Genomic DNA, 12,156 nt, shown 5'->3' on the forward strand with positions numbered 1-12,156 from the left:
CATCCAAAGAGAACCTTTAGCTCTTTGTTTTGAAAAAGGAAAGTATTTTTTTTTTTTTTTTTTTTGGTTCATGGTGGATTATGGGATGTTGGGGGCATTGATCAGAGACTAATTGCCATTTAAACTCACACTGGAAAAAAGAATGATGTCTAAGCATACCATAAATTCATATACGATTTAACCTTTTTATTAAATATAAAAAGTATTAATTTGAATATTAAATTGTATTTATGAATCATGCCTGAACAGCAGCACTAAAATAACTTGAGGGCCAAATCTCAGTATTAGCTAATAATTAACTTCAACTTTTGTCTCAAAACACTCCTAATTATTTCTTATTAATACACTGTAAAAAAAAATATGCCTCTCCAACATAAAAATTTCTAGTGACCCGTTGCACCTAAAATTTTTAGTTGGCCCAATTTAAGTTGCGGAAACCAACTTTTTTGTGTTGTGCTGACTACCCCTGCATGTAGACTGAACTTGAAATAGAATGTTGTGTAAATTAAATATTTTCTGTTGACTAAACATAGCTTGTTGGGCCAACAAGCAGACTAAAATTGAAATAAAATGTTGTATTAAATATTTATTCTTGGTCAAAATAGTCTATTTTTCATTATTTCAAATAAATTACACACTAGGCTTTGATAAAAAAAAACATTTTATTTATTTATTTAAATACATATGAATTTGCCTGTTAGGCTCAAGTAAAATATTACACAAGTATTCAACCAGTGCCGAAACAAACATCATGAGGGAATTTGTGAAGTCTCCCAGATTGTCCATGACAACTTCCTCCTCCACTACTACAGCCACATTGACCACTGTGGGATAAGGTCCTGAGTTGGTAGAACTGTCAGTCACTTCATTTTCATGGCCTTTGTGTGTGGCCCCAGTGCCTCAGTATCCTGTGAAACACAATAAATGTCTTTTAGTGTCAGACTGAAAGCATAATGTCTTATGCAATCACTACTGCATCACAAACAGTAATACCATAATAAAGATATTCAAATTAATTACCTTAATAGTCTTTGAAATTGAAGCTGGCTCTCTCAAGTACAGGGGAAGACCACTAAGAACAGCAGACCTTCAATGAGTAGTTAGATCTGTGGTCTGCCAAAAAGACCATCAATAAGACATTATTAAGTCGCTTAATTAACAAAGGGGTTACACGTATACTCTACCAACAGTTTAGGATCACCTACTCTTTTCACCATTGGGCGTCATTTCAACCAACTTCATGAAATAGTTTCCTGAAATACAATCAAGATTACAATCTGAGAGGGATAATCAGCTAACAAGTGCAGCAAGTCTACAGATCCCTTAAAGAGATACTCCACCGAAAAATGTAAGTTCTGTCATCATATACTCATCCTCATGTTGTTTCAAACCTGTATGAATTTCTTTCTTCTGCTGAACAGAAATGAAGATATTTAGAAGAATGTCAGTGGGGTATCCCTTTAAGACTGTTTGAATAACATTACCAGAGTCTACTTAGGTTAGATACTGAGAGTGGTTTTCTAACAGTCCTAAAATAGGTCTCAAACATGCTGTGCGCACGATGGCTGTTTTTTGTTCAGTCATATTGACCAAAAGCATGTCAGGTGACTTTCATGAGGCTGATCAAGATTAACCAATGGTGAAATGAGTCAATTCTGCCCAGTATGTAGGTGCTGGTCAAACGGAGCTATATGATAGGAGAAAAACAGCTTAATACTACACCAAAATATTTCTCTCTAATGCATACATGTTGATTTCAAGGTCTTAATCGGGGAAGTTGACTGCTTTGCCCATTTTGTTATCCATACCAATTGAAACAATAAAATAGCACCATAATCAAAATCTCAACCAAGGTTCCATGTACACTCCATGTAAATAAGATAACGTAAACAATACGTGTGGCATCCCACAAGCAAAAAAATAAGCCATCATCTCTGAACGCCATTTATGGCATACATTATATTATGTATTTGCGGGATTTGTACATGTATTGTAGATCATCAAAATCAAGTATACATTGAACCTTTTTGACAAATTCTGATCATATAATATAATTCTATTGTTTACATAATGAGCAATGGATAAATGTCACAAGACAATTATCAACTCAACTGCCAGAGACCTTGAAATTAAAATGTTGAGTTTTGCAGTTAAGTTTTTGTGGATCAGTGAGCTGTTGGCAGTTTGTTCTCTTAAACAGGTATCAGTAAATTATGTTACACTGTTTAACACTGTTATATTTTATACAAAGAAATGATTAATATACCTGGGCATCCAGTTGTTCCAGAAGTTCATCCAAGTTGTTCCACCTTCCCAGTCTTGCTTTTGGCTCTGTACATCTTTAGCAACCCCTGGGTGTGATTGTCCAGCGATGTCAGGAATGCTGACTTCAGGTCAATACGGTAGATGCGGAAGAATTCAGCACAAACCCGTGGGTAATGAAAGATTCAGAAGCAAACAATTAAAAGCAAAGCAAATTATTTCTTAGCCTAAATTATCAGTCACTCTGTGATAGCAAAAGCACAAGTTGTCAAGACTAGCTGTCTGTTACAGTCAATTATCATATATATCATAAGCCAAAATGCAAATGGAATTGGAAAATATTGACCATTAAAAATATTAAACGGAAACATGTAACCGTTTGGAAAACTGATAACGTTAAACAGCTTACAAATCTGATAACATTAGCAGCTATTAATTTTCGTGTTAGCACAACTCTTTATTTATTTTTATCAGACTGAAATGTTATTTCACTCTTGCAAATTGAGGCTTTGTGCAAAGTACTAGCTGCTAACACGAAGGCACATGTGCTTTGAATGCCACTAACAGTTAGAACTAACGTTAGCCTAAATTATCAGTCACTCTGTGATAGCAATAGCACAAGTTGTCAAGACTAGCTGTCTGTTACAGTCAATTATCATATATATATCATAAGCCAAAATGTAAATGGAATTTGAAAATATTGACCATTAAATATATTAAACGGGAACATGTCATGCTTAATAACCGTTAGGGTCGACTTTAAATCACATGCCAGTTGGAAAGGAATGCTAAGCTTTATGAGTTAAACGTTATTTTCCAGCACTGCTAATCACTGTAGGTACTCACAATAAAGCTATTTCAAACTTTGTTGATAGACAATCGATATATTATTAACCTAAATTTGCTCATTAACTCGCAGCACAAAGTACTCACCAATGCAATGTCGTGACTCCAGCCTGCTGCAGCGCTGCCTGGTAGAACTCCTTTGCGCATGCTCAGACGATTGACGGTGTTCTCTCTTGCTCGGCCAACATAATATTTTTTGTGCAACGTTAAAAGTTATCTCAACATAATTATTTATTTTCTCTTGATGAACATTTTGTAGTACAATCATGGAAATCATGCAATCATTGACCAAACATATTTTTCTTTTTTGACACAACCATTATGTTGAGCCAACATGTATTTCATCATTTGTACAACTTTTTGCATCAGTAATTTTTTACAGTGTAGTTAGTAAGGTATTTTTAAGTTTAGGTATTGGTAGAGTTAGGTTAGGTTGGGGTTAGGTTACTTGCAAGTAATTATGCAAACTGTATTTGTTATTATAATAGTAAGTACATGTAATGTTTAAAAAGGACACCTTAAAATAAAGTGTTACCATTGTAATAAACAGCCAACATGCAGTTCATAAGCCACTAGTTAATATTGAGAATTTGTCCCCAAACTAAAGTGTTACCAATTGTTGAATAATATAAATTTACAATTATTTACAGTTTATTGTTTATAGTATTATATAAATATTATGTATAGTATTATTCAGGTATTCAGTTTATTACATGTCATTTGTTATTACAATTATTACAGATTTAATTAATAAAGAGGTTTAATTGGGAAACTGATTTTTCATATGTTCATACATCATTCTTTTTCCCACAGTTGCCTGTGTTGATTAGCAAATGTGCTTACGTTTTGATAGACACAGCTAAAGCATAACTTAAAGGAACATTTAGCTCTGCAGCAGATGCTTTCATGTTCACATGTCGGTTTGCATCAAATGATTGACAGCTGTTGCTCCACTCTGCTTCTTTAGTTGAGACAAAGTTAATGTAAAGTTTCTCTAGCAAGATATTTAGAGTCAAGGCTGGGCATTTTTTATAGGTGATATTGGGTGTGGATATGCCGAGGGGTTCATAAAAAGTATATAAATCACAACAAATGCTAAAACAATACACAGCAGAGTAAACTAAATTGGTGCCATTGCAATCAAGGAATGAAATTTAATCATCAATGCTAAAGCGTCTTTGCATGGCAGAATCATTGTCAAAGGATACAGCTTCCCTTGCTTTCTGGGGAAAGAATACAGACATATGCTGACGTAGAGCTGCAAAGACATGCAGCCTGAAAATATGAGTAATGAATTTCATACATTAATACATTTAGAGTGGTCTGCTCTGATCTGTCAGTCTCTTTCCAGCTCAACCAATAGCGAGAGTTTGGGGCGTGGCTACTGTGGCAGTCTGAGCCCCAAGGTGTTTGTTTGGGACAATGGCTGACAAATTAAATTGGAAAATAAATTCAGATTCAGTTACAGAAGTGCATGCCAAAATTTAAAGACTTGCCAAAATACAAAGAGACAGACAATGGGGTTAAAGTAGTGCAAACACTGGAATTTGATGGAATGTTTGAGGTTTAATCGAGATCCTGATCTTGTGGAGTTTCTTTTTGGAAGGTAAGGTAAACTCAATTTTGACACATATTGTAGCTCTTCACTGTAAAACCCCAGATAAAATGGTAAGATATTGTAAGGATAAGAGTAATTTTAAGGGTGTGATGAATGTAAGGGCATTGCAAAGGTTTTATAAAAATATGTGGTAATGCCTTATTTTAAAGGCCAATTCTTATTACTAACAAACCATTAACTACATTTCCTTATTTGTTGCTTATTAATAGTTAGTTAAGTAGTTTAGGTATTGGGTATGATGATAAGGGATGTAGAAAAAGCAGGCAATATGCTAGTAATATGCATGCTAATAAGCAACTTGCTAATAGTGAGAATTGGTCCCTATACTAAAGCGTCACCAAATATGCTTTATTTTTATAATTTCACGAGATGCCACTAGTAGCACAGAAACTGCATACTATTATACTTTTAAGATTCACTTTTGCAAATGGGTAGCAAAGGGTAGCAAATCACATTTTCTCTTTATGCGCTGGGCAATGTAATTTTTTGGTGTTTGTTCTTAAAAAGAGACACATGAAACATCACACTGCAGTGCATCTGTGGATATTTCATTGTTTTGACAACTTTTACCCCAGTGAGGCCCATTTCCATGATCTCGCCCAGGGCCCCGGCAAACCCACAAGCTGACCCTGCTTGGAGCGAGATGTCTTGGAGTGCTAGTCTTGTTTTCCCATTCACGTGAGTGGCTTCTCCAAGTGTGGATTAATGGCATAGAATTCAGAGATTGAGGTAAATGGCTACAGAAACAGAAGGAAAGAGAAACAACAGAGAACAAAGTGGGAGTGGAAGAGAGATGACAGAAGCCACATCATAGCACAAGCAGAAACATGTCCTGCTGTTGGGCTGCTTGGATCTGGCCTCCTTAGGGAATATGGGCTGTCTTTCACAGGTGTGAATGAGGAACCTTATGGTGCATTGCCCCTTCAATGTCTAATTCTCACTCTGTCTAGCTTCTTATTTTAGCTCATTTGTTAAAGTAAAGACTTATCTGCTTACCTTCCTTTTGTTAAATAGCATCTGTTTGTCTGACAGGGTATGGCTGATGGGCATATTTTCCTAATATTGTTTCAAGAGAAAGAAATCATGCTTAACATTTTTTTTTTTAAGTTGCATGTTCAGAATAATGTTTTTTTTTTCATAATCAAAAATATTTCAAGCTGTTAATTTGTATGTTAGTCATTTAATTCAATAACGAAAATGTACTTTGGTACCAAGTCAATACTGAACTTTAAAAATATAAAAATATCAGTAGTACAGAGTAGAGGGTCATGCATAGGCAGGTAAAACACCTGTAAAAAACATGAAAAATCCTACATATTAATAAAGTACAGTATGCCATATTTTTACATTTATTAGAGTGTACATTTCACACAAGAAAAATCGCTTATTTTATAACTATTTATGCTATACCTGTTCAATTCATGAAACGTGACTGTGTGTGCAATCAACAGTTCAGTGTGACAAGACTGAATCTTACTCTCTCTTAATTCTAGCTCTTTGAGTAATTGGTTGACCTTGACCTTTGCCCTGAACATACTGTTGACAGTTATGCTTGACAAGAAGAGATTATTTTTAGAGCTCTTGAATACTAATGTGCCTTCTCTTCTCATTCTCCTGTAAATGAGAAAATAATGACAGGTTGAGTATATTTCCAGTGTATGGATTTAGACTTTCATTCATTATTACAATTTCCTAAGCACAATATCAATATTATTCTGCACAGAAGCAGATGTGATGAGATTAGTGGGTGGGTGGCCAAGAAATGAAAGTTTGGATTATTTCACTCATAAGAGAAATTGAGGACAGATGCTCTGCATGGAAAGGAGTGTCTGCTTCCCTGAAGGAATGCAGAGTCACTTCCCAATCCCCTTTTGTGGGGCCAGTGCGTATTTTACCTCTCATCAAAATCCAGACGCAGACAGAAAAGTTGCCGACATATCTCCAAGCCTTCTGAAACTCCATGAGCCCAGTGTCTTTGGATGTCTCCATTTTTGGCAACCTACCCACAGAGCAGCCTACCTTTATAACTGTCAAAAATAAGCCTTTCTGCAGGAAGATGGCAGTAATGCTCAGCTTATATATGTTGGGGTGGTATCTGGAAAAATAAAAGATGAACTACACCGTTTCATCTTCTACAGCAATAAGTTGCAGACACAGAAGATTTGTCCTTTATGGTAGCTTCTTGAGCGCCAGAGGACTGAATGTTCAGGAAGATGCATGATGGGAAAGTTATACATAGAAAACTGCAAGAAGAAACATTGATCTCTGAGAACTGTATTTTGTGGATGTTTCAGAGCAGGAAAGGGGGAAGTATTTTTCAGCTCAGAGAGGCTCCTTCAAAATATTTTATTTTTTGCAAATCTATATTGATAAGCTACATGAATTATAAATGATTTTTGATTCTACAGTATCTATCTATCTATCTATCTATCTATCTATCTATCTATCTATCTATCTATCTATCTATCTATCTATTTTTTTAAGAAATTAATACTTATTTTGCCAACGAAGCATTAAATTGATGAAGTCATTTACAGTACTACAACAGATTTTTATTTCAAATAAATGCTGTTCATTTGACATTAAGAACAATTTTAAGATGTGTCAGAGTTTGCACATAAATACTAAGCAGCATAACTGTTTTCTACAAAAGAGCACAATATAATAATAATAATAAATGTTTCTTGAGCAGCAAATCAGCATATAAGAATAATTTCTGAAGGATCATTTGACACGAAAGACTGTAGTAATAGCTGCTGCCAGCTTTGCAATAGCATAAATAAATTACATTTGTGAAATATATTAGTATAAATAACATTTATATTAAATTGTAATAATATTTAACATTACTGTATTAGATTATGATACTGATAAAGATTCATTCCCAGACAGTAAGCAGTTTTGGCACAGAACTGGCCCACATCTGGCCAACGTGAAATCCAAGCGGGCCAAATGTGGTCCAGATCTGGGCCAAAACTGCTTACTGTCTGGGTTAGTACTTCTTAAGATAAACTTAAGATCTACAAAGTGTACTCGACTGTGCTATTTTGGGACACCATGAATATGAACTAAAATTTATTTTTAACATACTATGTTTATCCATACTATGCACTCAATACTTAGTTGGGGCTCCTTTTGCCTGAATTACTGCTGCAATGTGGCGTGGCATGGAGTCGATCAGTCTGTGGCACTGCTCCGGTGTTGTGAGAACCCAGGTTGCTCTGATAGTGGCCTTCAGCTCTTCTGCATTGTTGGGTCTGGCATATCACATCTTCCTCTTCACAATACCCCATCCAAGACAGCAAGCAGTGTGAGCCCAGAACTGGCCCACATCTAGCCCGTTTGAAATCCATGCGGGCCAAATGTGGGCAAGATCTGGACCGAAATTGCTTGCTGTCTGGGACAGATTTTCTATGGGGTTAAGGTCAGGTGAGTTTGCTGGCCAATTAAGAACAGGGATACCATGGTCCTTAAACCAGGTACACGTAGCTTTGGCACTGTGTGCAGATCTGCATCTCCATAAAGTTGGTCAGCAGAAGGAAGCATGAAGTGCTCTAAAACTTCTTGGTATACGGCTGTGTTGACGTTGGACCTCTGAAAACACAGTGGACCAACACCATTAGATGACATGGCACCCCAAACCATCACTGACTGTGGAAAATTTACATTGGACCTCAAGAAATGTCGATTGTGTTCCTCTCCTCTCTTCCTCCAGACTTTGGGACCCTGATTTCCAAAGGAAATGCAAAATTTACTTTCATCAGAGAACATAACTTTGGACTACTCAGCAGCAGTCCAGTCCTTTTTGAAACGAGACGTTTCTGACGCTGTCTGATGTTCAAGAGTGGCTTGGCACAAGGAATGCCAAAAGGATTTTTGAATGGGTTTTGTTTCACAATCCTCTCCTGGGTGAGGTTATCCCTATTACACTTTTTTCCTACAACATCTTTTCCTTCCCTTTGACTCTCTATTAAGTTGCTTGGACACAGAGCTCTGTGAACAGCCAGTCTATTTTGCAATGACCTTTTGTGTCTTGCCCTCCTTGTGCAAGGTGTCAATGGTTGTCTTTTGGACAACTGTCAAGTCAGCAGTCTTCCCCATGATTGTGTAGCCTACAGAACTAGATTAAGACCATTTAAAGGCCTTTGCAGGTGTTTTGAGTTAATTAGCTAATTAGAGTGTGGCACCAGGTGTCTTAAATATTGAACCTTTTCCACAATATTCTAATTTTATGATATACTGAATTTAGGATTTTACTTAGTTGTCAGTTATAATCAGCAAAATTAAAAGAAATAAACATTTGAAATATATCAGTATGTGTGTAATGAATAAATATACAAGTTTCCCTTTTTGAATGGAATTAGTGAGATAAATCAACTTTTTGATGATATTCTAATTATATGACCAGCACCTGTATTAAGTACAAAACTAGTGTAAAACTAGTATAATATGGAAGTGTACTTTTTTTTTTTTTTTTTTACCTGAGGAAAGAGATTGCACAGATAATTTTAAATGGATGTCAATGGGGAAAATGCATGTTAATGCCAGATGGTGTAATTCCAACATTTACCAGTAGGGTAAATCCTAAGCAGGAAAAATATGACCCCTCAGTTCAGCTCCAGTAAAGTGACAGAGTTCAACACCATGGACAGCACCACAGGCTGCATCCTTTTCTTCTTTTCTCTGCTTCTTAGACAAGGTGTTTGTTTCAAACAGCACCGCAGAGCTAAGCAGTTAACACCTACCATGAGGCGAAAAACAACTGCAAATGTAAAAAGTGTGACTCATCTGTGGTCTCTAAACATAGGACCACACACTGGTAAACTCAGTCTGTTGTTTCAGGTAAGCTAGGAGCTCCTGCCACTCACTGTTTTGACGTCTGGTTCTTCCCCACAGGCTTTAGTTTTCCCCTGTTCCTCCCTGTTTGATTCTTGCTCGGTATCCGTCAAACCCCTGTGGCTTAGCAACACTGTATTTCCTGGTATCATCAACAAATACACACAAGCATTGCTCTGGCCCTATGCATCAAAGCTACTAATACCACAGCAAGTCATTCACACTTAATGAACATAATGTACTGCTTGATAAAAAGGAGAGAAATCCACACTAAGTGCTTCCTTTTGAAGATAAACATTGCGTTTAGGGATGATCACCAGTCAGTGTCAGTGTGAGTTACGTCTCAGTGCTCTCTCTGCTGTGTAAGTGCCCCTGATTCCCTTGAGGAAGGCAGTGTGCCATAGCCAGCTTTGTGCTCTTTGGCAGTTTTGACAGCCACACTGGCTCATGAAGAGGGGCTATTGGAACACTAAACTGGTTTGCTTCAGGCCAGGGTGGAGAAAGACCGGCCCCTTGGCCTTTTAACAGACACTACTGAATGATTCATAGTAGTGGGGTGGTTGTATCATCTTGAGGTAATGTTTCACAGAGTGACTTGCAGGGGTGTCGCTTTTCTAGTGTCTTCCGTCTGAACCTCAAACCGCGGGGGAAAGCTGGGTAAAACATCGATTTTGAAATTAATCGTGATCTTTATTTGATCACTATATCCCTTCTTAAAAATTCAATAGCGAGATTTTACCCTTTTTTCTACAGCTTTTTAGCAGTGGGCACCAAACCAGCAGTCTCATAGAAGTAGTATTTTGTATGAGTTTGCAGTCCGTATTGCTTTTTCAGTGCGTCAAAAACATACAACGCAAGCACTTTAAGTTAATGAATAAATTAATCTTCTGAGCTGATCCTTTTTAGTGAATCAAAAACATAGAGTGCTATCAGAGTAGTCTAAATTCACAAACAAATTACTCTTGAGTTGAACCTCATGAAGAATCAAAACAAGCTAAATAAACAAGTGGTGTAGTCTTATTCATGAAAAGTGTTCATTCTTCACAATGAATCAAAACATACAGTGCAATCACTGTTCTTCAATTAATAAATTAAAACAAGTATTAAGAGTCTCTTAAAAATCAGTTGTTTTAATGAATGATTCAAAATGACTCACAAACTCAGGAGTTTGAGGTCTGATTGATATGAAGCAGATTGAATCAGTCTGATTGACCTCACTGAATGAACTCAAATTAACCTTGTTATTTCTGCCATCTGTGATCAGTTTGGTAAATTTTAAAATACATATAAAAGAACCTAAGCAAGTAACTAATAAATGAATAAACAATTTGTCTGAAATATTTTGATTTATACCTGTTGTGTAGATTCATGTCTTTTCTATACTCTTCAATTCATAATTTCATAATCGACTAATCATTTTGTATTTTTTATAATTACAGTTTAATACAACAAATGAAATGTAATCTTTACTTCAGTAACTCACGGAGCATTTTTAATTGTGTTGATTATTAAATATAGAGGTTTATATAGTTTAGGCCCTGTTGCTAATTACTTTTTTTTTATACATATTAAACAGCTATATTTATTTTAATGTACCAAGTTATGAGGTTCCCTGCATATTTTTCAGCCTGAACTCATGTTTATCCATGTAAGTAAAATGGACATTTTTACAGAAAAATGAAATAGAATCAGAATTGAATCAGGAAATCTGTATCAGTACTCAGCAGCTATATATAACAACAATTTATCTGTGCTTAAAATAAAGCAAGAGTCCTATAAAAATAAAGCTATCCAAGGCTCCAGCCCCCCACCTCCTCAGTCACCAAGGCCACAGATTCACCTTTGACATATTGTTGTGTGACTGCAAATTACTCCCTAAGGGAGTGTGTTCATGTACACACACACACACATGCATAAGTCACATCTCACATGTGGACACACAATAGAAAGGAGTAGTGTGAGCTGGGGGTGGGTGCCAATCTCAGTGAAGTCCCCCTCTTGGAAAACCCCCACTTCACACCCATCTACCCGGCATCCTCTGCACCTCAGGTATGGTGTAAAGGGGCTGCGGCGCACAACAAGTACATGGCTAAGATGGAGTCTCCCAGCATGATTCCTTATTGGCTGCTGTTTTCACAGCTTTAATTGAAGGAAGGAGGGCTCTGCTGCTTTATTCAATGCCCTTAGACAAATAGTCTTTCCTTGGAGGAGTGGAAGCTAAACCAAGAAATCTACGTATCTACATATCTATCTACCTATGCATCCATCCATCCATGGAAAATGTAATGCCATTTGAGGAAAAACATTAAGTTCTTCCATAAATATTAACTGGCTTTTATATTGTCAAACTGCAAGTAAATTGTTAAAAATATTATTTGGAAAAGAAATACCTTTTGTGATCTTGAAAGCACATTTAAGATCAAAACAATATATTTAAACTTCAAACATTTGGGATTGGTAAGATTTGTAAATGTTTTTAAAGTGTCTTATGCTCACTAAGGCTGTATTTATTTTATCTGAAAATACAGTAAAAACAGAAATATTGTGAAATATTATTATGGTTTAATATAATATATATGCTTAATATATTTTGA

General features: G+C 36.1%; 1 long non-coding RNA gene across 2 annotated transcripts; it reads right to left on the reverse strand.

The window, feature by feature from the left end:
- Positions 1–643: 643 nt before the first annotated feature.
- LOC127951475 (uncharacterized) lies at positions 644–3,444 on the reverse strand. 2 transcript variants are annotated; one of them, XR_008152655.1, is made up of 5 exons: positions 3,196–3,444; positions 2,267–2,387; positions 1,206–1,253; positions 1,021–1,113; positions 644–908 (listed from the first exon to the last, which is right to left on the reverse strand). It is a non-coding gene; the product is annotated as an uncharacterized LOC127951475 (long non-coding RNA). The 2 variants fall into 2 exon arrangements; XR_008152654.1 differs by lacking the exon at positions 1,206–1,253 and having other exon boundaries at positions 3,196–3,293.
- Between the last annotated feature and the right edge of the window lie 8,712 nt (positions 3,445–12,156).

This window comes from Carassius gibelio, chromosome B2, assembly GCF_023724105.1.
Source record: "Carassius gibelio isolate Cgi1373 ecotype wild population from Czech Republic chromosome B2, carGib1.2-hapl.c, whole genome shotgun sequence".
Lineage (NCBI taxonomy): Eukaryota > Metazoa > Chordata > Actinopteri > Cypriniformes > Cyprinidae > Carassius > Carassius gibelio.